Raw genomic sequence first — 24,668 nt, forward strand, 5'->3', positions numbered from 1 at the left:
TATCATAATTAAGTTTCCACCACAACACAATGCTAATAATAACATCGTTCTGTATACTTTCAGCCCATGAACACCAGTGGTAAAATATAAAAGACACTCATAAACTTTTTGGTTAAGGCTTCATCCTCAAAGAAATTCAAAATTCTCAAATTGATCTAAAAATGACAACCCGCCAAATTCAGCGATCATAAACTGATGAAGGATAGCTAGCATAAAATCTATTCTGCACGATCATATAATTCTAAAGAACTGATAGCCATCAAACGCATTGGGTAAAATAAATTCGGTTTCCTCTTGGCATTGAGAATTCAAAAGGCTAAGAAACATAAACGTAAATTAATTATCAAACAATATGCATCTTAATACCTTTCTCAAATCCTGGAAAATATTCAGAGAGACAAATCGTAGAAACCTCATTACGTGCCGCTAAAAAATTAACATGCCTGAGGAATTGACTGCTCGCTGCTCCCATGTACTATCAATCTTTTAGAACTCCTGCTCATGAAACAATAAATTGCTAATTACAGGTTCATGACAGCTCATCTACTTTTTGTCAATTCCAATAACATCAAAATCCAATGGCAAACAGATAACTTTTCATTAGACTGCAAAACAAAATGAAATCAAAGGAACAAACTTCGGACTCACCTATAACAGAGAGCCAACATTCACATCAATTTAGGCACTCAGGCGTGGAGAGATGAAACGGACACTCCAATCCAATTGAACAAAAACAAATTAGGATCCTCAGTAGGATGCTCCGGTCAAATTTCTCCAATTGTATGCCAGGAGCAATGATGTCTCAAATAGTGGAGTGGAAAAATTGGCGGTGCTTGCCGTAGGCTGGCTAGTTCATAAAGCGGTGATATGGCAGGAGGAGGACCACTCGATATACATCGTGGTCCCTGGCTAAAATGTATTTTTGTGCCGACGTGGCACTCCTAGAAAGTTTTAGGGTAGCTGGCTCTTACCTGTAGGTGACCTAAAAGAGGACATTGAGTGAGGGGTCAGTCAACCAACCCAGTTGACAAGGGAAAGAGCCATGAATCACACAGGCATTAAAGGCTACTTACAACAGACATAAACGTATCTAAAACCAAAAGAAAAGAAATGATCTTAAAGGAAAAACTAGGGAGTCTAACATACACAGGGATATACAAAATGACACTTGGCATACGTGTAACTAGTAACCTGGACCTAAATAGGGTCAGGGTGACATAAGGAAAGGATCATAGCCTGCGGAAAGGATCATAGCCTGCGGAAGCCGAGTTCTGAGTAAGCCAAATCGAAATTACTGTATAACGCGTAGGAAACTTCCCGCTGTAGATGTCTTCTTGAAGCAGTTCAAACCCTATGTCTACGGGAGAAGAATCACAATCCGGAAGGACCACGGAGTCCTGCGGTGGCTACTTAACTCTCGTGACCCACAGGGACAGATCACCTGTCGGTTACAGGACTACAGGATCCAATTTCATGGCACTGCTGACTTACACTAACCGCGCTTTCCTGTGCTTCACGAAGACCGTGAGCAGTTATCACGGCAGAAAGCATGCGTGCCCCGGAGGAGAAACATGCTGAACATAGTGACAAAACAGTGCAAATTCTCTATGCACTCGCAACGGTAAGCACAACCACGTTAATCACCGCCATGAAATAGTGCTTGAGCGAGATTTAATAGCAAATTGTTTTCCTGTAGTAAGCAGTATTTTTCTGTTAACCGTTAAGCAGCTCCGTGAAATTGGGCCCTGGTGGTGAGCGAATACGATTTCAGCATAGTTCATTGTGTCGTGAATCTCCCGGAAATGGGAACGGGATCTCACGTCGACCGTGTCCGCAGTGTGGACGAGAAGGTAAAGGGATAACAACAGGTGATCGTACTGGAGAAAGAAAAGAAACCACAGAGAAGTCGAAGGGGAGAGAATTACGTGCAGTGCAAATAGTGATAATTGAATTCGAATTAACACGCAAGTTGTTAAGGATAGCCCAGCAGGAGAAATAGACGTTGTGTAGGATCCTCCAACGAGAGGCCAGAGTGAACGGAAATGACACCGGCATCACCTGCAGTGAAAATCTACTGGTTAGTGTGGGCTCAACTGGAAATCCGAGATGGAGTCTTATGCAGGAGTTGGGAGCCTGATGATGGCCACGTGGGCATTTATCAAGTTATTATACGGAAGGCGTTTCGTGAAGAGAGTTAATTTTTAAGGAACTCCACAGTAGTGAGACAGGAGGACATCTGAGTCAGAGGAAGACATCAGCGAAGGTGCTCCAGAAATTTTATTGGGTGCGTTGAGTTCAGATGAGGTCGTTTGTCAGACAGGGCAACGAAAGGGAGACAATTAAATCGCCTGGCAGAGCAAAAGCATACCACTCCACCACTCCGATGTAGCCAGTGTGGCACTGAACGTACTCAGCCCACTTCGTGAGACAGAGCAAGGTAATTAATATGTGTCAGTGTGGGGTTTCTCTTTATAAAGTGGATAGAGGCAATCTTAATCCCGGATCAGAGAGTGGAGACCGTTGCCCAGAAGTTCGTAACAGAATTTGTGACGAAATTTGGCGTTCCGATAGAATTACACTCGGACCAGGAGCGTAGGTTTCGAACCCCAAGGTTTCATCAGGATGTACATGATCCTAAGAATCAGAGAGACTAAAACCACCTGTTACAACACGAACTCAGACGGGATGATCGAACGCTTTAACAGGACCTTACACGGTGCCCATTATGATCTCTGACACGCCAACGAGATTGGGACGAGGTGACGTTAATAACATTTGCTTACCGTTTAACTCCTCCTGAGTCAACAAGCGAAAGACCCAACATGCAAATGCTGGTGTGTGATAAATACCTGCCTCTAAGTTTGACTGCCTGAGTGGTTGCAGATAGTGCAACGAGAAACGAGGAAACTAATTTATACTCTACAGCTAAGGCAGGACCTATAGTCAGCCCATGAAGGGGCAAAGCGAATTGCTTAAATAAAGTGCAAGGAGAGAGAATATTGCTTTGATCAGAGAAGCACGGGGTTTACGCTGAAAGAAGGAGAATTTGTGGCTGCATGATCCTTGTAAGAAAAGAAGTTTGAAGGCGAAATTGCAGTGACGATAGCAGGGACCCCACCTGATTCTACAGAGATTGCCAGATGTCACGTTTAGGATCCAGCGGAAGTCGCGAGGCAAGAAGGTGACCCACTTTAATCAGCTAAAGCCTGAAGTCGACCGCTAACATCATGCGCCGTTGGCGAGGCACCATGGGACCCCATGCCAGCAGCAGCCGCTGCAGCGTAAAACAGACACATTGGATGTAAACAGGACAGAGAGTGAGGTGTTTAAACCAAGCGAGAAATCACGGGAGGTAAATCAAGAGGCATAATTATATAGCAAAAGAATCAAGTGGTTGTATGAAAGCGATACCCCCAAGAGAACGATAGATCACCTACTCCTGCAGTAAGGAGGAATCTACCGATGTTCAGGCGAAAGCCGCAACGCTATGATATGGTTTAGGGGCAAGGACCTAGGCAGGCCAGGTTGTTGAGGAAACACTAACAGTGTGCAAGAGTGAAAGGTGCTTCTGGATGACCCCATACCTATCTATAATGATTTAGGGAGGAAACCTAACCGGAAACATTTATTGTAATCCAACAGGGACAATGAGAAGAGGACTCCATTAGACCCTCACAAAGTGAAAACAGTGAAGTGCCCAAAGCGCTGCAGTTTATATCTGCATGAGAGGATTTTGGACCGGCGCTTGACGGTAGAATATGAGCTGCAAGTTTTCTGCTGGTGTCGACAATGTTCATAGAAACAATCACCGAGATGATCCACCGGCATATTATTAGGATTGTCATTCATCCAACAAGAATAAAGCTGAAGGAGGATCAGGGTGGAATTCTATGAGGGCAGAATTCGCTCAAGAAGTGAATCGGAAGGTCATCGCCAACAGGATAAGAAGTCACATAAAAGGAGTAGGGAGGAGTCACGTTCTACTGGATGGAACAAGACTGAGTATACTCCTAGAAGGAAGAAGCTTAGTCGGGAGAAGAAGGGCAATAAGAGGTGACCAGGAAGGGCGTCAAAGGAAAGAAAGCGCCACCGACAGTGTCTCGCCCACCCGATGAGGTGTTGGTATAGCCAGAGCCCTATAAAAGAGAACCGATCTCAAATATCCAGACAGAGTCATCTGGAGAAGTCACCTGAGTGGATGTTGGTGATGGTGAGGCATAACCCCCCCCCCCCATTTTCAAATTTCTATGACTAGGCAATTCATCCCCTCTCATGATTCCCCATCCCCCGTGGCCTCAATTTCTGGCACATACTTACGCCACTGGGTTCAGCTATTTGTATGTGGAACTGAGACGAATAATTAGTGCACACTGTGTAATTCAGAGCATCAACTTCAGCCTCGTCCCAAGTGGTAAATATTGGAGCATACGGTATATTATCTACATGTCATATACGATTAAATACCAACAGTTGTATGACATCATAGACAAAGCGATATTCCAAAATTTACCTGTCAGAGGTAAACAAAACTCCTAAATTGTTTGAATGTCAATATTATTCATTCCTCGTATATGAAGAAAGATATCGATGTAGGATTTGTAATTTGTTAAAACGTATTTCCCTACTGTTTGAGGTTTAGCCGTGATGCATAGTAAAAATTTAATGTTTGTTCGTGGAGGGAGGTGTAAAAACACATTTGAGCACTGTACCAGATGTACTCAACAATAATTACTCTACTCGGTAAGTGGCAGCGCCACCAAGCGATGTGCAGTTTGCTCTTTCCAGAATAACACAACGGGGTGACTCAGGCTTTGGTGTGTTTTCATATGAACACCTTCACCCTCCACCAGCCCTCTGAAGTGGGGGACACTTATTGCTAAATGTACTGCACATTTCAAGAGGTGACAGATTTGGCAATAAAACGTGAAAAAAGAGAGAGGGAGAGAGAGCGAGCGTGCACAAACAGCATGGGTATGCAAGGCTTCTCTGCGGCGATAGAAGCTGAGAGTAATCCCTGCCCCACTCCCATTCAAGAAGCTTGAGAGATAGACAGAGTGGGTCCTTAAATCCGTGAAGTGCCAGACAAACTTCATGTCACCGCAGCCCATACCCATCCCTGCAAGCCAAGCGATACACAATAGCCTATTGAATTCGAGTATATACCGATTTGCACAGCCACTAGCCCCGAGCCCTACTGGCAACGTAAAGTACCAGGATCAATCCCTAGATGCTACAACTGTGAACTGCCAGGGCTCTGTGCCTGCAACTGCCCATCCCCTAGACAACAGTACTGATCAATCAGCAATCATCCAGGAGGAACATCTTTGAAGGGAAACTAATTCCCTCTTATGAGAAGGACACTGCATGTAATTCCTTCTGTTGTTATGAGCCAAACAGCAAGAGGGGAAAATGTAGGCTCAAACTAATTGTGACATCAATGACTTTGTGATACGAACAGCACCAGACTGTTTTGCCGTTGATGTGACCTTTGGGGAACAAACAGTAGCATGTTTGCTGGACACTGGCTCCATGATGACATTTACTCAGAACTGCAACGAGAAATGCCTTGCGACTGCTGGGGTACAGCTTACCAGTAGACCAGAGCAGTTCAAACTCTTTTTGCAAATGGAACATCAATCCCTTATGTTGGTTGCTTTGAAACCAGCGTGACAGTTTTAGGCATCACCATACCTTCGCAGCGTGTAGTGGTCATCAAACAGGCAAACGAAGATTAATTTTCAGGGTCCGTTCCAGGGATTGTTGGCATAAATGTCTAAATGCTGGACGAAACGGTTGCCCCCAATGGATGAGGATACCTGCGGGGACTGCAGGTAAATGAGAGGAGGCCGGTGTCGGAGAAAACACTCGAAGCAGTTGGGAAGTGTCAATGATTCCAAGGGATAGAGGGCCCCATAGGCCGCGCCTCCCTAATCGAGGGCCCCATGTCAATCTCTGCTGAACAAGCTGTCACTGCACATGCCATTGCTCGGTAAAAACCTGGTAATGTAGATTATTTATGGGGCATTCTGGATCCCAATGAAGGCTCAAATCTCCTCAGCTCTGTGAAAAGTGTTCGGAGGTCAGGGTGTCTTGCGGGACTGATGAACGAAGGGAACCAAGATGTGCTCCTACCAAGTTGCAGCTGCATTGGTGACTTGTATTATGGGGAACTGGTGACTGATGAGGATGACAAAGCTGCGAAGGAAAGTCCTCCGAATTCAGCCAGTGTTAGGACTAGCGGCAGTGCCGATTCTATAACTGCCGGCACTGGCAACGTCACCAGAGATGTCCAATTTAGTTGTTATCGAGGCACCTCTGACAGTGGCAGAGCAAGCTCAGTTTGATGCACTACTCGACACTACGATATATTTTCAAGGTGGGGTTAGGCTATACCGATGCTTTAGAACACCACATCAACACAGGGACTGGACCGCCAATCAAACAGCAGTATCGTTCGCTACCACAGGCTCCCTGTACCGTGAAATCAGGGCTCACATCCAGGAACTAATGGAGGCAGGCATAATACAGGAACATTCGAGTCCATAGGCCTCCCCGATAATGGTAGTCCGCAAAAAGACCAGTCCATTCGGCTATGCGTTGACTACAAGCGACGCAATGCAGTGACTGCAAAGAGCTCAATTCCCCTTCAACGAATAGACGCTGCATGCTTTTGGAGCGAAGTATTTCACTGTGTTGGACTTAGCACCAGGCTATCACCAGGTAGTAATGGAGAAACAGGACACCGGAAAGATAGTGTAACAATGTTGACATTTTGTGAAAAGGTGGGATACAGGATGCACCTTTCAGTTTCCAGAAAAGTGTATTTGTCAATGAGTCAAACACCAGATGTTCACCAAGGCCATTTGACCAATTGATAAAACTTGGTTAGTTACTTAGAATGTAGGGGCTGAGGGCCAGTGCACCCACAACTTGTCCTTTTTTCATGAAATAATATTTCTTTGAAATCAAGGGGTGGAACTTTAATAAGAAATTCATATTAGTCACGGGCTTACATCATTTGGTTTTATTCTGATTGGTCAATGGAATTAGTCATTAACTTAGAGCAAGGTGATGCAACTTTACTACATAGTTAACTTATGACTTATATTCAGCTACTATGTTAATATAGTAGATTTGTAGAGTATAAAACTCCGAAAGTGTCTGGAGAAATCGAGTTGGAACTTTACAAGCAGAGAGCTGAAATGTGATGAGACCAGTTTCGATGCTTTAAGCCTGTGAAGTGTTTTCGTGTTGAGAAAATACCTGTTTTGTGAAGTATTTTGCGGCGGTGAAATACTTGTTGGCAAAAAGGAGGATTTTCCTCACCAGCTCCCTGTTTGACTGTGAGAAGCTTTGCATGAGGCAAAGGTTTGAGAATAAAAGAAACTCGTATTCTTGACCAACTTCTGTTTGTGACCAAACACTTCTTTCAAGTCTGAACTGTACGTGCACTTGGGCCAGGACGATTGCTTCGAGTTCGGTTACTGAGACTCATAATTCAGCGTCATTAAAAACATCTCGTGACAAGTTAGGAATTCGATATTGTTACAGACAGCCTTTGTGACTTCCTTTGGGCTCTTTGAGTTTACAAGGAGCCTTTTGGCCTCTGGAATAGTCTTGCAACGTTTCAGAGGCTCCTGCAGCGCTGCCCTGGCAATCAAGCACGGGAAAGTGTATTAGTATATCTCGATGACATCATTGTGTTTGCCCAGACAACGAACAACACCTGCAACATTATGGTCTTCAAGAAGCAAGTCAAAGTCATTTAGTGTTCGCAGGTCAGGGGGTCCAACCCGACCCAGACAAAGTTTTCGCTGTCCAGGACTGGCCCAAACCTACCACAGTAACTGAGCGTTCATTCCTGGGTTTCACTAGTTATCTCGGGAAGTTCATTCAATACTACTTGAGCATCGCTGCGCCACTTTGTGTACATTAAGGATGTGAACAGCAAAGCAGAGAAGCAGTAGTAGTGCAAAAAAGATGACATCTGACAAACACGTCCGCAAGGCATTCCAAGCCCCAAAGACCTCACCATTACGACCACCAGTCCTTGGATTTACGGATTTTGAGCTGCCACTTATTGTAGAGACATATGGAAGTTCACAGTAGCAGGCAGACAGTTCCCGTCGAGGTCTCTCCGACCCGTCGAGAGGAATGACACGAACTACTTGTCATTCAAACTTGAATTATTTGCAGTACAATGGCTGGTGCGTCAGGTGTTCAGGATTATCTGACGGGCAACATGTGTGTAGTGTGCACTGATTACAACCCAATTAAGTTTCTTGACTCTGCTATTGAGCTGCACTGAGTTATGTTGGGTGCACTTTCGACTAGACTATCGGTCTTAACCAATCCCTTGATGCGCTCTTGAGACAGAAGCCGAGACTGGAGGATCAGGAGTGTCAGGTCAGTGAGTTGTCTTTCTGTGCGTTGCGAACCAGTTGTGTGAGCTCGAGCGATGCTGTGAATGATGTGCCAACAACTTTGGCCAATCAGATTCGGGTTGCTCATCATGAAGGTAGCCTGTGTCTTCCGGGGCACACTCTGCAGGAACTGAGGAGGCTACAAGATGAGGATGTCATTCTCCAACGAGTGATTGCTTATGTAGAGAGGGGCTGCAAGCTTTCCATGCAAGAGAGAGATGAAGATCCGAAGGATGTGGCCTTGGTCATTAAGCACTGGGAGCAGCTGTACCTGAAGAATGGCGTCCTGTTTCGTCGGACAGTGCCAGTTGGGGATGAACAGGGTGAGTGGTTGGCTACTCCTCAATTTTTGATTGATATTGTCCTCAAATGTTTCCACGAGGATATGGGACACTTTGGAGCTTAGAGGACGCTTCAGCTGGTTCAATATCTGCTCTGTTGGCCAAGGATGAAAAAGACCATCCACAGTTGGTGCGAACAGTGTGAGCGTTGTGCAGTTGCCAAACGACCGAACAGATAAGCTTGCCCTCCACCTGGGACCCTAAGGGCATTGGTTCCTCTGGAAGTTGTAGTAATGGATTCCACTCTCCTGGAATCTTCGTCAGATAGGTGAAGGAAATGTCCTCATACTCACAGATGTCTTCACGAAGTTCCCTTGGGCTGTACCTGCAAACAACCAGAAGGCGTCAACAGTTGCTAAGGCACCAGTGAAACATCTAATCACACCCTTTTGAGCTCCACCTCAACTGCATTCAGACAGCGGACGAGTCTTTGAGGCCCAAGTGATTGCTGAACTTTGCAACATCTACGGCATTAAACAGTCGCACATCCGCCTCACCTCCCCAGGGGAATGGTTTGTGCCAAAGGTTAAAAAGGACCTCAACAACTTACTATAAAGACGCTACCCTCACACAAGACGTACAGATGGACGGAACACCCACCAATCCCGGTGATGGCGTACAACAGCAAGCACGCCACTACTGGATACGAACCCTTCTACTTGCTGTTCGGCAGAGCCACCCGACCGCCACAGCATTACAGCTACTACTCTCAGCGTGGACCCCGCAGACCGGTGGACGACTCCAGACTGCTATGTGAAGAAACACTAGGAACGGTTGCAGGAAGCTGGCAGTCACTAACAGTGACAAGGAGTTAGCACGAGGAAAGTCTTGCCCGACCGGCACGTGTTCGAATTGCCACTAAACACAGGCGGGTATGTTCTAGTTGGGGACCGCTGTCATTGGGGGCGAGGAAAGATTAAAGATCTCTGGTAGCCTGAGCCATATATCGATGCTAACATCCATACAAGGGCCATTCTTGATCCTGTCTATATCGTAGAGAACTCAATGCGGGAAGTACTCCACCGGGGTGAGTTGAAACATTAATTGCCTGTGGGATATTCCTCAACCCAATGCGGACACCATAACTAAAAAAGCAACACATACAAGCCAATCCATATCAATGCACACCTCTATCTCTGACAGTGCTGACAGTGACTGCACGGAGGTAAGCTGCTCACTCTTGTTCCCAACAACAACCGAATCCTTGACCAAGATGAGTCACTGAAACAGCCCTTAGTGATGATTACAAACCACTGGTGTATACAGCCCCCAGCCCCCAAAAGAAAACTGTATAGACCGTATAGGGACACTATTTTTTCGTCAGGACCTGAAACGCCCACTACGAAGCAGTGCAACACCCTACTGATGTACCAGTGGATCATATCCAACTTACACCAGATGAGCTGGAAGCAGAGGCCCCCACTTGTGATGTTGCACCTGCCACTACTTCTGATGTGGCCGGTGATGAACCGCCAGGCAACCGAAAGACCTCAGTTACTGATGCTGAGCCCGTTGACACAGGCCACACTGTAGGGCCTATTCATCCTAAGGTCGCCACGCCTGACTATTGTTAGACGATCCAGGCGCACAACCAAGGAAAACTTCCAGACAGGTACCAATTCTCTCGTGTTGTGCGGCTTCTCTCCATGTCAGTCCATGATGTAATTATCAATAAAGCGTCGCACTTATGTATCGTCGACACAAGCAGGGTTACTTCTTGTCTTCTCTTTAGACATGAGAAGATTCACTGATGACCCTTGAAATACCACTTTTATTGCTCAAGATAAATGAATGACTTCTTGAGTGAAATAATATTGCAAAGGAACAAAATGTTATTGTGAAGGGGCGAATTACTATTTCAAAGGAACGAAATATTGCGAGGGAGAAACATGTTATTGCTGGGAACGATTTAAAATACCCGAATATTGTTTCGAGGGAATGAAATGTAATAGTGAGAGGGCGAAACTATTTCGAGGGAAAGAAATAATTTTTCGACGGAACGAAATACTATGTCGAGGGAACGCAGTATTATTTCCAAGGAACGAAATGTTATTGAAAGGGAACGAAATAATACAATTCTGAGGGAACGAAACGGGAAAAAAGAAACTTGTCCTATTGGCTCCGTATTAGTGAGAGGTGCATCTTGGTGCCTGGTGGTAGAGTGCCCAGCGACGAGTCCGGCTTGTTTATCGGACTGCTTGTAGGACAGTCAATGCCCTACTAAGAATTCTTCCCCATTCCCAGTCACCTGAAGGAGGTTGCCTGCAGGCCTAGGTGGACGGCAGCAGAGGTGATTGGAACAAACGCCACAACATTAAACCGGGAGGACAGGCGACTTATTGAAGTAAAAATATTTAAAGTCTTCCTACCCCCGGCTGGTCCTTAAGCTCTTGCTCTTTCACTTCCTGTGTCCGCACTACTTCATCGGTGTGAGGCATAAGTCATGGGGGGGTGTGGGTTGAGTCCCTACCACTTTTGATCAGAGAAAGGGGTTGTCGATCTTCATCCCCACATTCAGCGGTGCATCTAGCTTTTGGTGTTCGGAGCGTCAATTCAAAAGCAACTGCGGCTTCGTTTTTATTCAACATAATGCTCGGGGAGAAAAATATCAAACGCCTGGATACGCCACTGCCAACGTTTCCGTGTTGAGAAACAACTGACAATGATTTTGTGGAATTTTTGGACTTTGCAACTAAAATGTTGAATGGCACTCAAAAAAGGAGAACGCTGTATCTAAAAAGCCATAAATACGCAATTTTGAGTAATCTTGTTTGTCATTATATTGTGTCGAAGTTCCATGGCAGGGCAAGTTATCCCCCGACAACCCAGTCCTTTCCCAGCACAAGTAACGCCACTGTTTATATGACACAGGCTCTATAATTTTGTTTACTTTGGTCTTTTGGCGGGCCTAGACATCCCTGTAGGTGCAACACAGTATTTCATCTGAAATGACATGCATAAGACGGAGGAAGAAAGAAAAACCTAAATCCAGAGGCACCCCTTCCGCCCCTAACGCGTCGCACTCTTTTTAGACTTAGTAACATACAGATGGTGTGTACCTGTTGAACTCCAGCAAAATTTGTCAGTTTGAATTCACGTAAATATCGCCCCCCCCCCAGAAAAAGACAGAGAGTAAAAGATTTGACTAAGTAATTTCAGGTTGAAAAATGTTTGCCAATGAACTTGCCATTGCCAAAATTCGTATACTGTTCCTAGACCTGTCACCAACTTCAAGCATTATTGGGGGGCTGCAGTGAGCCCATGAGCTAGAACAACATAAGAACAAATTAGAGCTATTTCTGTAGAGTACCGGTACTGTTATTATAAATTGCACACATGCTGTCACACTTTCTCAGATAGATCCGCTGCTCAAATTCAAAGAACAGATTCTGTGCAATATCATTTTTGTTCATCTTGCGTGCGTGGGTGTTTAATGTAAACACAAACATATTTTTTATTCTTATACCTTTTACTTATGGGGGGCAGCTTCCCGCCAGGGGGAGGGCGTCCCCTTCTGGCCAGCTCATTAGCATTAAAAGTGCCCCTGCAGTATCTTTTGAAAAAGGAGATTGTATGGCCCCCAAGTGGTGAGATTGTGAAAATCTTTGCCAGACTCAACTCCCTGGGTCTTTAGACTTTCACCTGAGAGCAGAAGGCCTAAAAAGTAGGCCTACCTTTGAAAAATGGTCCTAATTTTAAGTGCCAGCGAAAGTTGACGGTTGTCACTTGAAAAATGGCTGCAAGCAGACTTGGAAAAAAAAATCACTTCTTCGGGGGGTAATTTTATTTTGTGGGGATAACTCAAAATGTAATCTATTAACCTAGAGAAATTTGAACAGAAAGTGACGGATAAGGGACCATACAATAATTCAACATGTGTTTCAAATACGTCAGGGATGTTGGTACGCACGTTATTGTACTCCGAACTATGCTGATTTTACACTGTTTTCAATTGGGCTTTAATTAGTGGACTACACCTTGTACATGTACATGTAGTGCAAAAGTTGAACTTCGAGCGGGTGCCAACAAGGCTATGGCTACGTCTGTTGTCAGGGCGTCTCCGTGTATTTCCAATGAAGTGAAGACGTAGACCCGCTGGCTCCAGACAATGTTGGGTTTGTGCCAGACACAAGTGGCCGTTTTCAAAGGCTCGACTTCGTCTATGTTTGCGACTAATCACCAAAATTGATCCCTTATTCCAGGCCTGAAACACTCAATTTTAATTGAAGTGTCGTATACGTTTGCTCTTTTGCAATGTATTTGATGTAACTGTGATACACTTAGACTTACTGTTGGGCTAAAACTTCAAAGTCAGGTGGTAAAAACCAAACACATAAAGCCATATCAGAGACGAAGTCGAGTATTGGAAAACGGCCAAGTTTGTTTAGCATGCCTGGTTCCTCGACGTCACCCGCATATAGTAACGCATAATCAATTATTGCAGCGGGCAGTAGTTCCACTCCAGACTAGACTTCGATAAAGCGCGGGCGCGCGCTGGATGCATGGGCCGGGGCTGGCCACGCCGCCTCGCTATCATATCTCGCAAAAAAGCAACCTCAGGTGTCGACAATCTATCGAGAAGCGAATGGTAAGATTTTACAGTAATTTCTAACCAACTAGTAACTCTTGTGACTAGTGGGAGTGGGCTGGAGTGGCTGTAGGCTGAGCATACTGGCTGAACTTCGCTCCGAGTCACTCATTGTCAGATTGTCACGAGGCCTAGTAGTAGTAGTACTAGTAGTACTGCAGCTAGCGTGACTAGCATGGCCTGTCATGGCTTAACCCTTAGAGACCGTGCTTTCCACAACGCCCAAAGGTACAACAAGTTTCATGGTGTTTTCAACATTTTTATTCACATTGATATATCACTTTTTTGACCACCAGCATTAGAAGCCAATACTGCGGTGGCACAACGCTCGTGGACAGGTGGTTCGTGTGCGTTACATGCCTCTTCGACTGTACCAATAGGCATGACACTTTTGACGGTGTTGTGATTTGCCAAAGGCATGTGTGTGTCAAGCTGAAGAATGTGCGTGTGAGTGCAGTGCCATCGCAGTTACGGCGTCTAATTGGATTAGTCTATAAACACCACTTTTATTTCAGAAATGACAGTTTCAGAAAGGCCAGGGTAGTACATGTAGTACACTACGGAAAATGTGGTACATTTTCTGTGGCAATGAGATGACCTCCACCATGACCTTTGACCTTTCAAATTAACCTATTTGAATTATTTTCTTGGTTTTCAAGTAAATTCTGAATTTTTGTGGAAAAAATTGTTCAATATATAATTTTTAATTGGAAAATCAACAAAGTAAACATTAATACTGATTTTTCTGTTATAACGTGACCTGTGTTTTGACCTCTTGTGACCTTGGTCCTCAAAATATGGTTTGATAAAGTGTTTAGGTGTTTTCCAATTTTAGGGGTTTTAGACATACACATGTACTTTCCTTTGGTAATGTTGGGTCAAACAAATGCAAAATAAACTACAAGTTTGATCATCACTTGACCCCATATCCATGACCTTTGACCTCACATTGACCTAGTGTTTCATTATCCAATTTCAAAAATTTCAATATCCAATTTGACCTTTCACCACGAACAATTCTATTGAAAATATGTCAGGCTAGTTATATTTTTCAGTTTGCACATTTTGTTTTTCTGTGAGGTCACCTCAGTATAACTGTTGACATAGCTATGGAGTACACACATACATGTATACATCTGTTTTATTTGCCCACTTCAGTTGTACATATTCATGAAACTAATCCAGTAAAAATGAAAATATGTTCCTTTGAATGACCAAGTGTGAATTAGAACATATTTAATTTCTTCGCGGTGCCTTAACCCTAACCCTCCTCAATCCTTCACCTGTTGGAGGACTGAGGAGTGTCAGGGTTAATTTATTTTCTATGGCTTATTCAGTTTGGGTTTTACGTAACATACATGTATGTAGGTGGGTTTGCTTAGAACTAGTGGCGTGATCTTTCATTGACGTCAGTAGCGGCACCGGGGTAACATTGCACTTTTTGCCAATATGTTACACGAGGATGCAACCCAGGATCCGTCACTCCTGCTCCAGCAACTAAAGCAGACTTACAAGAAATTTTAGCAGTTTTTGCATCCTCATTCGATGAAAAATTATGAAATACGAGATCTGAGTTCCTAGAGTTACACAACAAGGCTACAAATTCTCTGGTGGAGAAGATTAAGGACTCAACGAAAACGAAATGGCGCAGGGAAGGAAACCAGTTGCAGTTTCAGTTCAACCAGCAAGTATCAAGCTAAGTTATCCTCAAGTTTTCCTGTTTATTTCAAGGATGTTCTGAAAATCTTCTTCGCCAGCATGGCTCTGCTTTAACCTTCACATTGGGTGTAAAAAATTTGAGTGGGGCGTGGTGACCCATAGGTGCTCAAATACACTGACAGGACCCAAAAGTGTGTTCATTGGTGTTTTATTTTGTATTAGTGGTTAGTTTTATGAAATGATGTTTGGGGAAGAAATGAAAATATGTTAGTTTGAATTAATGACCAGGTGTGAATTAGAACATATTTACTTTCTTTGCGTTGGGTGATTTTCTGTGGCTTATTCAGTTTGGGTGTTACGTAACATAGGTGGGTTTCCCTAATAGGACTAGTGGCGTGATCTTTCATTCACGTCAGTAGTGGCACCTGGGTAACATTGCATTTTTTAATAAAATTGGTATGTTTTTTCGTAGAGAGAGATTACAGTTTTAATCTCCCGTGCCTTGGAGGAAATTGGTGAAGGGTTCACAGTGAGGCCTACCTTACAGGAGGTGTCCAATCTGATTGATAGCAGACAGAAGTTAATTCGCATCGCTGACACCAGCCCATATGGATGGGTTACTGTTTCAGAGTACGAGGCCCACGAGGTTGCCGATGACGAGAACGACGACAATAAGATCACCAGGGCCGAAAACAGAGCTGGGCGTAAAGTCAAGCAGAAGAAGATGGCTGCATCAGAGCAGGCAAAGAAGTTCAAGCGTGACCAAGGGTCAGTGGTTGATAGTAATGATGGTGGTAGTCAGTCTTTTCGTCGACCTAGTCAAGTCCTTCCCTTTGGTCAAACCTACGGCAGACCTTACGCAGACGGATCATGCTTCATATGCGGCAGTTACGCCCACTGGAAGGCCACATGTCCTGAACGTAGAGCAGCCAGTGCAGCCTCCACCCCCTCTGCTACAAAATCATGTTAAGTCGACCACTGTGAGTAATTCCGATAATCAAGCATACCTGATTGACTTTCAATAACGGAAGATTTTTGTGAATACGAGGAGAACAATGGAATTTCCACCATCAGGGTTGCAGGTAGATTGGTTAATCATATCCAATTTCGGGAAAATATTTCTGCACCTGATTTCATTATCAATACCATAAAATTTGGTTATGTCATTCCTTATATTAGCCAGTCTCCATCTCTTTTTTCCGAGAACAACAATCAAAGAATGAAACCGCGGACAGGCTCAGTTGGATCATAGACGATGACGACTGGAGCTTTTCAAATGAGGTTTTTCATTATTTCGATGCTTTATGGGGTCCCCACTCTATTGACAGATTTGCCTCTTTTTACAACACCAAGTTACAGCGCTTTAATTCGAGATTTTGGAACCCCAGTTGTAAGAATATAGATGCTTTTACCCTAGACTTGGAGCAGAGAAAACAATTGGCTCGTTCCTTCAATTTCACTAATCCCTTGAGTGCTCTTTCATATAGCAGATACTAAAGCTGTTGGATCCTTGATTTGCCCTTGTTGGTTTTCGGCACCATTTTGGCCCCTGTTCTTTACAGATGGTTGTAATCCAATTAGAGCAGTGGAGGATATTTATGAGATCCCCCCATACCCGGGACTATTTATCCCTGGGAGAGGTGGTAATGAAGAGTTTTTACAAAATATTATCCGAAGTAAGATACTTGCAATAAGATTAAATCTTAAGCGTTGAGCACATTGCATTGCTGAATTTATTCAAAAGTTTAACAAAAATAATACGTTTATTTATATCTATTCTACACACCTGTCTACATTACAGGTAATGTAGCAATACAGAATACAGAAGCAATACAGAATTGCAGGAGCTCGCGTCAAAGTTACCAACAGTCATGCGAAGTGCAAGGGCCAGTTCTACTGTTAGTGCATATTCGGGTTAATTTAAGAGATGGGAGGATTGGGCATCTAAACATGGCAAAGAATCTTGCCCTGCTAATCCATTTGATTTTGCTCTTTATTTGGTTCATTTGAGCAAATGCTCCAATTCTCCTGCCCCATCATCAAAGCAGTAGCACTAGCAGCGATCTCTTGGGCACATAAATTAGCTGGTGTTAATGATACATGTATTTCTTCATCTTCAATAGTTTCACTCACAGCAGAGGGGGTCCAAAGATCTCTTGCAAAGCCAGTAAATGAAAAAGAACCTATAACAACAGATATTCTCAAACAAGTGGTACATACGTATGTTGGAAAAAATGGTCATACGATAGCTAATCTACTGAACTTGAGAACTGTCATCATGTGTTTACTAACATAGTAAACTTTAAGTATGCTTTGAGGAACTTTCCCAGATAAAGCTTGGGCATATTGAGTTGACTCCCGATGGACTGAACTTGTTTATACCAACCAGTAAAACTAATGTATACAGAAATGGCAGATCGGTTGTCATTAGCAGCACCAACTCGTGTAACTGCCCTGTAGCAATGCTTAAATCTTACATTTCTCATGCTGCAATAGACGACCCAGACCTGTACATTTTCCGAAATCTATCAAAGATAAAAGGTTACAAGCTTAGAGAAGTTAATCAGCCGATGTCGTACACCTGAGTGAGGGGGGGGGATTTTAGATGTGATTAAACTCTTTGTAGATGTTGTTTCTCATTTCGGAGTTCATAGCCTAAGGGTGGGAGGCGCTACAGTTGCAGCTAATGCTGGAGCACCTGATCGCTTATTTAAGCGTCACGGCAAATGGAAATCAGAAACTGCCAAGGACGGTTACGTTCAAGACTCTGCTTCTAGCCTGTTATCAGTTTCTGAAGCCCTGGCATTGTAATAAGTGCGTATACCACCGGTGGATGCTTATTCCGGTAGTTCATTCTGTATGCTCACTTTATAGTTCATGTGACATGATTGTAAATACAAACTGAAGTGAGCTTTCGGGCTGTTGCTTATGTTAAGATTTAGTGGTATTAAAAAAGGCATAGTGTGTCTGTGACGGAGCTATACTGTATCAGTTCAGATCTACGTTTCTCATCCTCACTAAAAAAAAAAGGTGTGGGTGAGTTTTTTGTAGCTGGCGGTATACCGGTTGCCTTCTGACAGAGTTGGGTTTATATATTAGTGCAGTTATAATTGAGCTGTTAAAAAGTAATTAGTACTTGTAGTTTACCGGTGCCCAAATACACTGACAGAACCCAGAAGTGTGTTCATTGGTGTTTTATTTTGTGTTAGTGGTTAGTTTTATGAAATAATGTTTAGGGGAGAAATCATCAAACATGTATACAGTACCATCTGTTTAAATGGAAGTCCTAACTAGAATGACCATGGGAAACGGATTACATTGTTTACATTTGGACAGATTGTGTAACATACCATATCTCATGCAAAGCTAGCATTCATGGTGGAGAAATCCGTGGAATTCCTGAAAGCAAGCCCCTTTCTTGCAGAGATAAACCTGGCAGGTTAAAGGAGCATGCATAGTTGGTTTCAACACAACGACCAGATGGTGCTCTGCGGGCCTTCATGGAGCAGGCTCGGCATGCCTTTTTTGGTCCTTCCAGATGTACAAGTGAATGTCCAGGGAGGATGTCTCGCAGCTAAATTCCCACAAGGAAGGAGGGCGCTGTTTTGATGTGCAGCCGAACATTTTTATCGTCTCACATTCGTTTTTATTGGTGTTTATCTTCTCATTGAACTGTCATCTTGTACTTTAAAGCTACTGTTTGGGTGATCCCCATTTGCTGATTGTTTTGGTGAGCTTTCTTGGTAAGTTTGTTGTGAAATTGTGCCGTTTTAACTGCTATAAAAATTGAAACCACGGGGACTCCTGTATTTGCTGGGCAATTGCTGTACTTAAGAGCCCTGTGCATCTGTATAACTTCGCATGTGGCAACAATATCGTAGTCACAAACTGCATTTTTTAATGGTTGTATCCATTATATTCTACCACCGGAATGTTTTATCCGTTATTGGCAACATCATTGATTGTGAGGCTGCTGCTCCATTCAAGACTGCACACAGAGGATATCACAGCGTTCTTGTTCTTTATTATACTAACCATTGTGCTACATTCCATCTGCGACAGTTTTGTTGTGGTGACGTTCAGTTAAATCTGGGTCCAGAGGTAGTGTCTACAGATATCTACTACCAACGCTTTTATTGATATAGTTTACATGAACACTATCAAGTTGGCACTTCAAGTGCTGTATCTAATGCTCAGTTACCTAATGAAGTCCGGTCTAAAATAAAGAATCTGGGAATACAACAGCTTAGAAGAAGAGGAACAAGAGGCGGGGCTCGTAAGAAGCTGAGGCGATCACCTGGAGATGCCATACCAATTTGCATCAGTGATAATCATCGGCAGAGACAAGCTTTCATTGGCAGAGGGTGTGATCTGTCTAATCTTTGCCCTGTGCCCCTGGTTTCTGTAGCTGAAGGTTTCTTGGAGCAGATTCCGGTGACAACTAAGCATTCTCAAGGACGATATGGCTGTAAACATACAACGAAGTACCATCAGCAGGACAGTGTAATGAAGGAGGCAACTCTTTTAATTAATAAAGGTCGGGTGCCATCAAAACCCAAGTCTCATCAATACCCATCTGTGTTTCCTTGCAATGCACAATCACTGGGAAACAAAATGGATGAAGTTTGATCAGTTTTGTTCCAGTACAATGTAGTAATTGCAGCAATTTCAGAAACATGGTTCTCACATGAAAGGCCAGCTGAACTTTATGAGATTAACGGTTATGATTTATTTTGCAAGAACCGTTACAACCATCCAGGGGGAGGCGTAGTTTTGTATTCAAAACATTATCTAAAGGCACTAATGACTGACATTGTTGTTCCAGAAAACCTCAAAGTTATCTGGGCTAAAGAGTCGACCAGAGCGTCTCCCAAGGGACATTTCCATTATTTATTATGCTGCAGTGTACTCTCCACGGAATAATGTCCATGATGTTGTTCTGATTAATCACATTTTGTTTACTTATGATAACATCCATACTATATATCCCGATGTTGGTGTGATGCTTTTGGGAGATTTCAATCACCTTGACTTATCACAGATGTGCATGGGTAATAATCTTAAACAAGTAGTCAAACTTCCAACACATCAAGGTGCTGTTTTGGACAAAATAGTCCCTAATATTCAAAGACATTATGACACCCCAGTAATTTGTTCACCAATAGGATGCTGTGATTATTCAACGGTTTTATGAAAACCAACTGCTCTACATCACCAGCCGAACACCATTATGAATCATCTATTTGAGGGTTCAGGCAGTGGATTACCGGAGAAACTTGGAATGGGATGTATTCTGCAACAACAGCGCAATACAAATGTGACTCATTTTATCACTCTCTTGGTGCTGCAATAGACCTGCACTTCCCTACCCTAAAAGCAAGGCTTCATGTTAGTGACAAACCATGGATGACATCAAAAATTAAATCCCTCATTAGGAAGCGGCAAGAAGCTTTCCATAGGGGACAAGAGGACCAACGAAAATGGCTTCGTAATCAGATCATCGCTATGATAAAGGCATCCAAGGTGGAGTATTATAACACGTGCATCCGAAGGCTTAAAAATCAAGATTCAGCTGGATGGTATCATGGCATTCGTATAATGACTGGATGTCATATAGTTATAAACTCACCTCAAGATATTGATAGCACAGATCATCGTGCATTTGCCAATTTATCAACAAGCAATTCATAAATGTTGCAAGTGGCTTGCCTGAACTGGATATATCCAATTTGTTGTCATATTTGCCTGCACGGACTCAGTGTCCTACAGTGTACTCATGGAAGATTACAGAGATCTACGTAAAGTTAAAACTCAACAAAGCAAGAGGTCCAGATAATGTTCCAGCAAGACTTGTTCGCGAATTTGCTTATAAACTTTCTAAGCCTTTCACTGAAATAATTAATGCATCATATCAACAAGGTTTTGTACCAGTCCAATGGAAACGTGCTATAGTTTTTCCTCTTCCCAAGATGAAACCAGCCAATTGGCAGAAATTGCGTCCTATTTCACTGACAGACCATTTTGCCAAACTTGCTGAAGGTTATATTGTTAAATGGTTATTTGAGGACATTCAATCCAGCCTCGATTTGAATCAATATGGTAATCGCCCCGGCAGGTCTACTAGTCATTATCTCGTTCTTTTAGTAGATATGCCAACCAAGCATGCCGAAAAACTAGGAGGCATATCTACGCTTGTGGTTATGGATTACAGTAAAGCATTTGATCCTGTGGACCACAACATTGTTATTAACCAACTATTGTCAATGGGAGCAAGACCCTGCATAATTCCCTGGCCTTGCAGTTTTTTATCAAATAGTGTTCAGTGTATCAAATATAGAGGTACTTTTTCAGACTTCAAACCCCTCAAAGCAGGGGTCCCTCAGGGAACAAAATTTGGCCCTATAGGTTTTCTAGGGATGGTTAATGATGCAGCCATTTCTAATAATATACGTTTAAACATGTGGATGATATGACCCTTGTTGAAATGACAAGTAAAGACAGTGTCAATAATATTATGCAACAAGAATTGAATGAGCTTGAAAAATGGTCAAACAATAACCACGTGCGCTTAAATCCTACAAAATGCATGGTTATGAACATCTCTTTTATGAAAACCAAGCCTCATATGGAACCATTATCTTTGTGCAATGAACCTCTTCACGAGACAGACAGTGTCAAAATCCTGGGTGTGCATATCTGCCCCGACCTTAAATGGGACATCCATGTAAATGACATGCTGAAACGGGCCAATAGTCGACTTTATACGTTGAAAGTACTCAAAAAGTTTGGTCTTACAACTGCAGATCTTGTTACTGTTTATATTGGTTACATGTACGTACGCCTTGTAGCTGAATATGCAGTGTCTGTTTAGCACCCAGGCCTTAATGATGAGCAGTGCGCCTCGTTGGAGAGAATCCAGAAACGTGCACTCCGGATTCAGTTGCATTTGGTAGTGATTATACCAGTTATGATGATGCCTTAAAATTGTGCAATATTCCAACCCTCCAATCTCATAGGATTTCATCATGTCATACATTTGCCAGCTTACCCTATCGCTCCAATCAATGCCGTCAGTGGCTGCCAGCAACCAGGAGGAAATAAACACAATTTGGATCTTAGGAATTCAAATAAACTGACTACCCCTAAATGGGTCACAAAACGGTATCTCAACAGTCCAATTCCGTTTTATGTTCAATTGTTAAATGATCAAATGTTTAACTTATTTTAATTCTATTTTTAAATTTTAATTTTATCCTCTCATCTTGTATTTTTGGGCCTCTTTGAAATGTATGTTTTTTAACAATTGACGTCTTGTAGTGTTTTTAATGTTACATGTCCAAGTGTTTGATTCTTCCTTTTAACTAATCACTCCATTCAACTATGTATGTGCAATGTGATTTTTAATAAACCTTTAATAATAATAATATAACTTGGGTATCTGTCAATGTCCCTGAGACAGACCTTTTCCGAGAAGAGAAGTTATATGAACCATCTGATGTATGAGTGCTAGTTTGAAGGCTTCAGGGAATACTTCTGTTTGTCAGCTGGCAATGGCATATGGGAGAGTGAATGCAGTATGTGTGCATTGACAGTAGCAATGCTGAGCAAACCCCACATGATATATTTCCACCATTTTTTGCCAGATCGACCAACATTATAATAAGCATGTAACTGATCATTGTGATCTTCCCCTCCCTTGCATTTATTATACATGTACATAACAACCATACTTGGAACATGATTTACTTCAGTTTTGTTCTTCATTCTAGATTTCGACACATCTCCCCCGTCATTGTTACTTGCTATCATCCTCGCATCTCGTTTGTCCTTCCATTTGCCAACAAGAATTCCATGTGGGTTAATCATTTGTTTCTTTCACCTTTCTTCAATTTTGCTTGGATGACCTGCTTTGGAAGATTTTTGCTATTTTGGCGAACAGTACTGCGGTAAAATGAGCCATTCTGCAAAAGATTCTCCAGTAGCCTTACCGAACAAAAGAAATTGTCTGCATGCACATGGCGGTTGGTATCTTGGAACTTTTGCGTTAACTTTGTTACAACATTAAATCGAAGGCCATCTCCACTTCGATCGGTGTGTTTTCCTGTGTACACATAGAAAGCAGAACAGTAGCCAGTTAACGAGTTGCAAAGACACCACAGTTTGATGCCCCTTTTCAGTGGCTTCTTTGGCATGTATTGTTTCCATGCTAGCCTTCCATCAAACTGAATCATGGCCACATCCACTGACAGTTGTGCTCCAGGAGTGAAATTCTGACAAAAGTTCTCTCCGAAGGATACTATTATTGTACAAATTTTGTGCAATTTGTCTGTGTTATCTTCTGCATTGGAATCACTGAGATGGAGGTAGCGACTCAACTGTTCAAATCTGTTTCGTGAGAACTGTTGCACAGCATAATGATTTTGCAGAACACTGTCAGTATTCTAATAATCTGTGCCCCCTGGAAGCTGAGCAATACCCATCGACACGTTTATGCCAATATGTGCTTTCATTTCATTGACAGTTGTTGGGTACCATGCTTTGTCTGAAGTCGCCAATCGATCAGCTTTGTTTGGATGTGCAGGTGGGCACCTGAAAACAACATACTGATTTGTCGAGTCTGGAAGGTTTGTGAAGAAATCTTTGCCGAGATGAACCCTTGTAAACTGGGATTTCTCTCGAAGGGATCGTCTCACTCCAATTACTCTGTTCGCCAGGCTTGTGTCTTTTCCGCCTTGGGGTGACAGTGGAATGGGCTTCAGATTGTGCAGCATCACTGTCACCGGAAATTGGAGCACTACCCACAGATTCCTCAGAATCTATACCAGCATCTTCGGATGCAGAGCCCTACAAGAAAATAAATCATAGCTATAAACGTACTTCTAAAAAAAATAGGCCTCAGTCTGTTGAAAATTGGCAGTGCACAAACAAAACTAATGGGAATGACAACCATGCACAAATGTGGCAGAGCTAAAAAGGATGTTTTTGATTTGTCTGGGCTGAAAAAAATGAAATTAAAAGGCTGCATGGAATCACTTGTTATTTTATGTACATATCTTTCTGAGAAAAACAAAGTTAAATTCACAGACTAAATACTTACTCATGCAACATTTTGAAGATTTGCTCATGTGGGTCATGGGGGCTGCCATTTTGGAAACAATCAGCTGATTTGTTCATCGGTTCATGCATGTCATTCGGTCGTTTTCATCATTTCTTCCGAACTTTATTTTTCATTTATAAAAATGTAGCCCCCCATACATGTATATGGGCTAAATCCATACCTACATGTATCTGTAAAAAACAATGAAGGAAAATAAGTGCCCGAAACGGGAAACAAAAACAAAGAAATTTCATGCATCAGCCTGACGACATGTGTTACGTCTGCTGAACCATGGGCTGAACGTTAGCAACCAAATTGACCGCTGCAGTTTTGTCATCAGTTAAAACAAAAATTACCAAACAAACCTTTGTAGACACCTCGATATCAGAATCATCATTTGAATCGTCCGATTTTTGGCCAGATTCTACAATTTCTTGAAGAATTGAGGTGGCATCAACACGCCTGCGGCCATCTCACTTGGTACTGTCGAATCAACATGCATCACACGCTGTACATATACATGATTTACTGTATGTGTAATGTACATGATGCTGTACAAA

The 24,668-nt window shown here is 42.9% G+C and overlaps 1 protein-coding gene across 4 annotated transcripts in view; it reads left to right on the forward strand.

Annotated features, from left to right (window-relative positions):
• The window catches only part of LOC110973597 (uncharacterized), a 66,924-nt gene that overhangs the window by 4,481 nt on the left and 37,775 nt on the right, over nucleotides 1–24,668 (forward strand). For 2 of the 4 annotated variants that reach the window (XM_087139306.1, XM_087139310.1), the window contains exon 1: nucleotides 13,217–13,352. The exons of 1 other annotated variant lie outside the window; for it this stretch is intronic. The gene's annotated coding sequence lies outside the window, so the exon portion shown is untranslated. Of the gene's footprint in view, nucleotides 1–13,216; nucleotides 13,353–14,959; nucleotides 15,992–24,668 lie in introns of those variants that run through there. One more of the 4 variants, XM_087139309.1, reaches the window with a different exon arrangement.

This window comes from Acanthaster planci, linkage group LG07 (genome assembly GCF_054643075.1).
Source record: "Acanthaster planci isolate LZ-2023a linkage group LG07, COTS_SCS, whole genome shotgun sequence".
Lineage (NCBI taxonomy): Eukaryota > Metazoa > Echinodermata > Asteroidea > Valvatida > Acanthasteridae > Acanthaster > Acanthaster planci.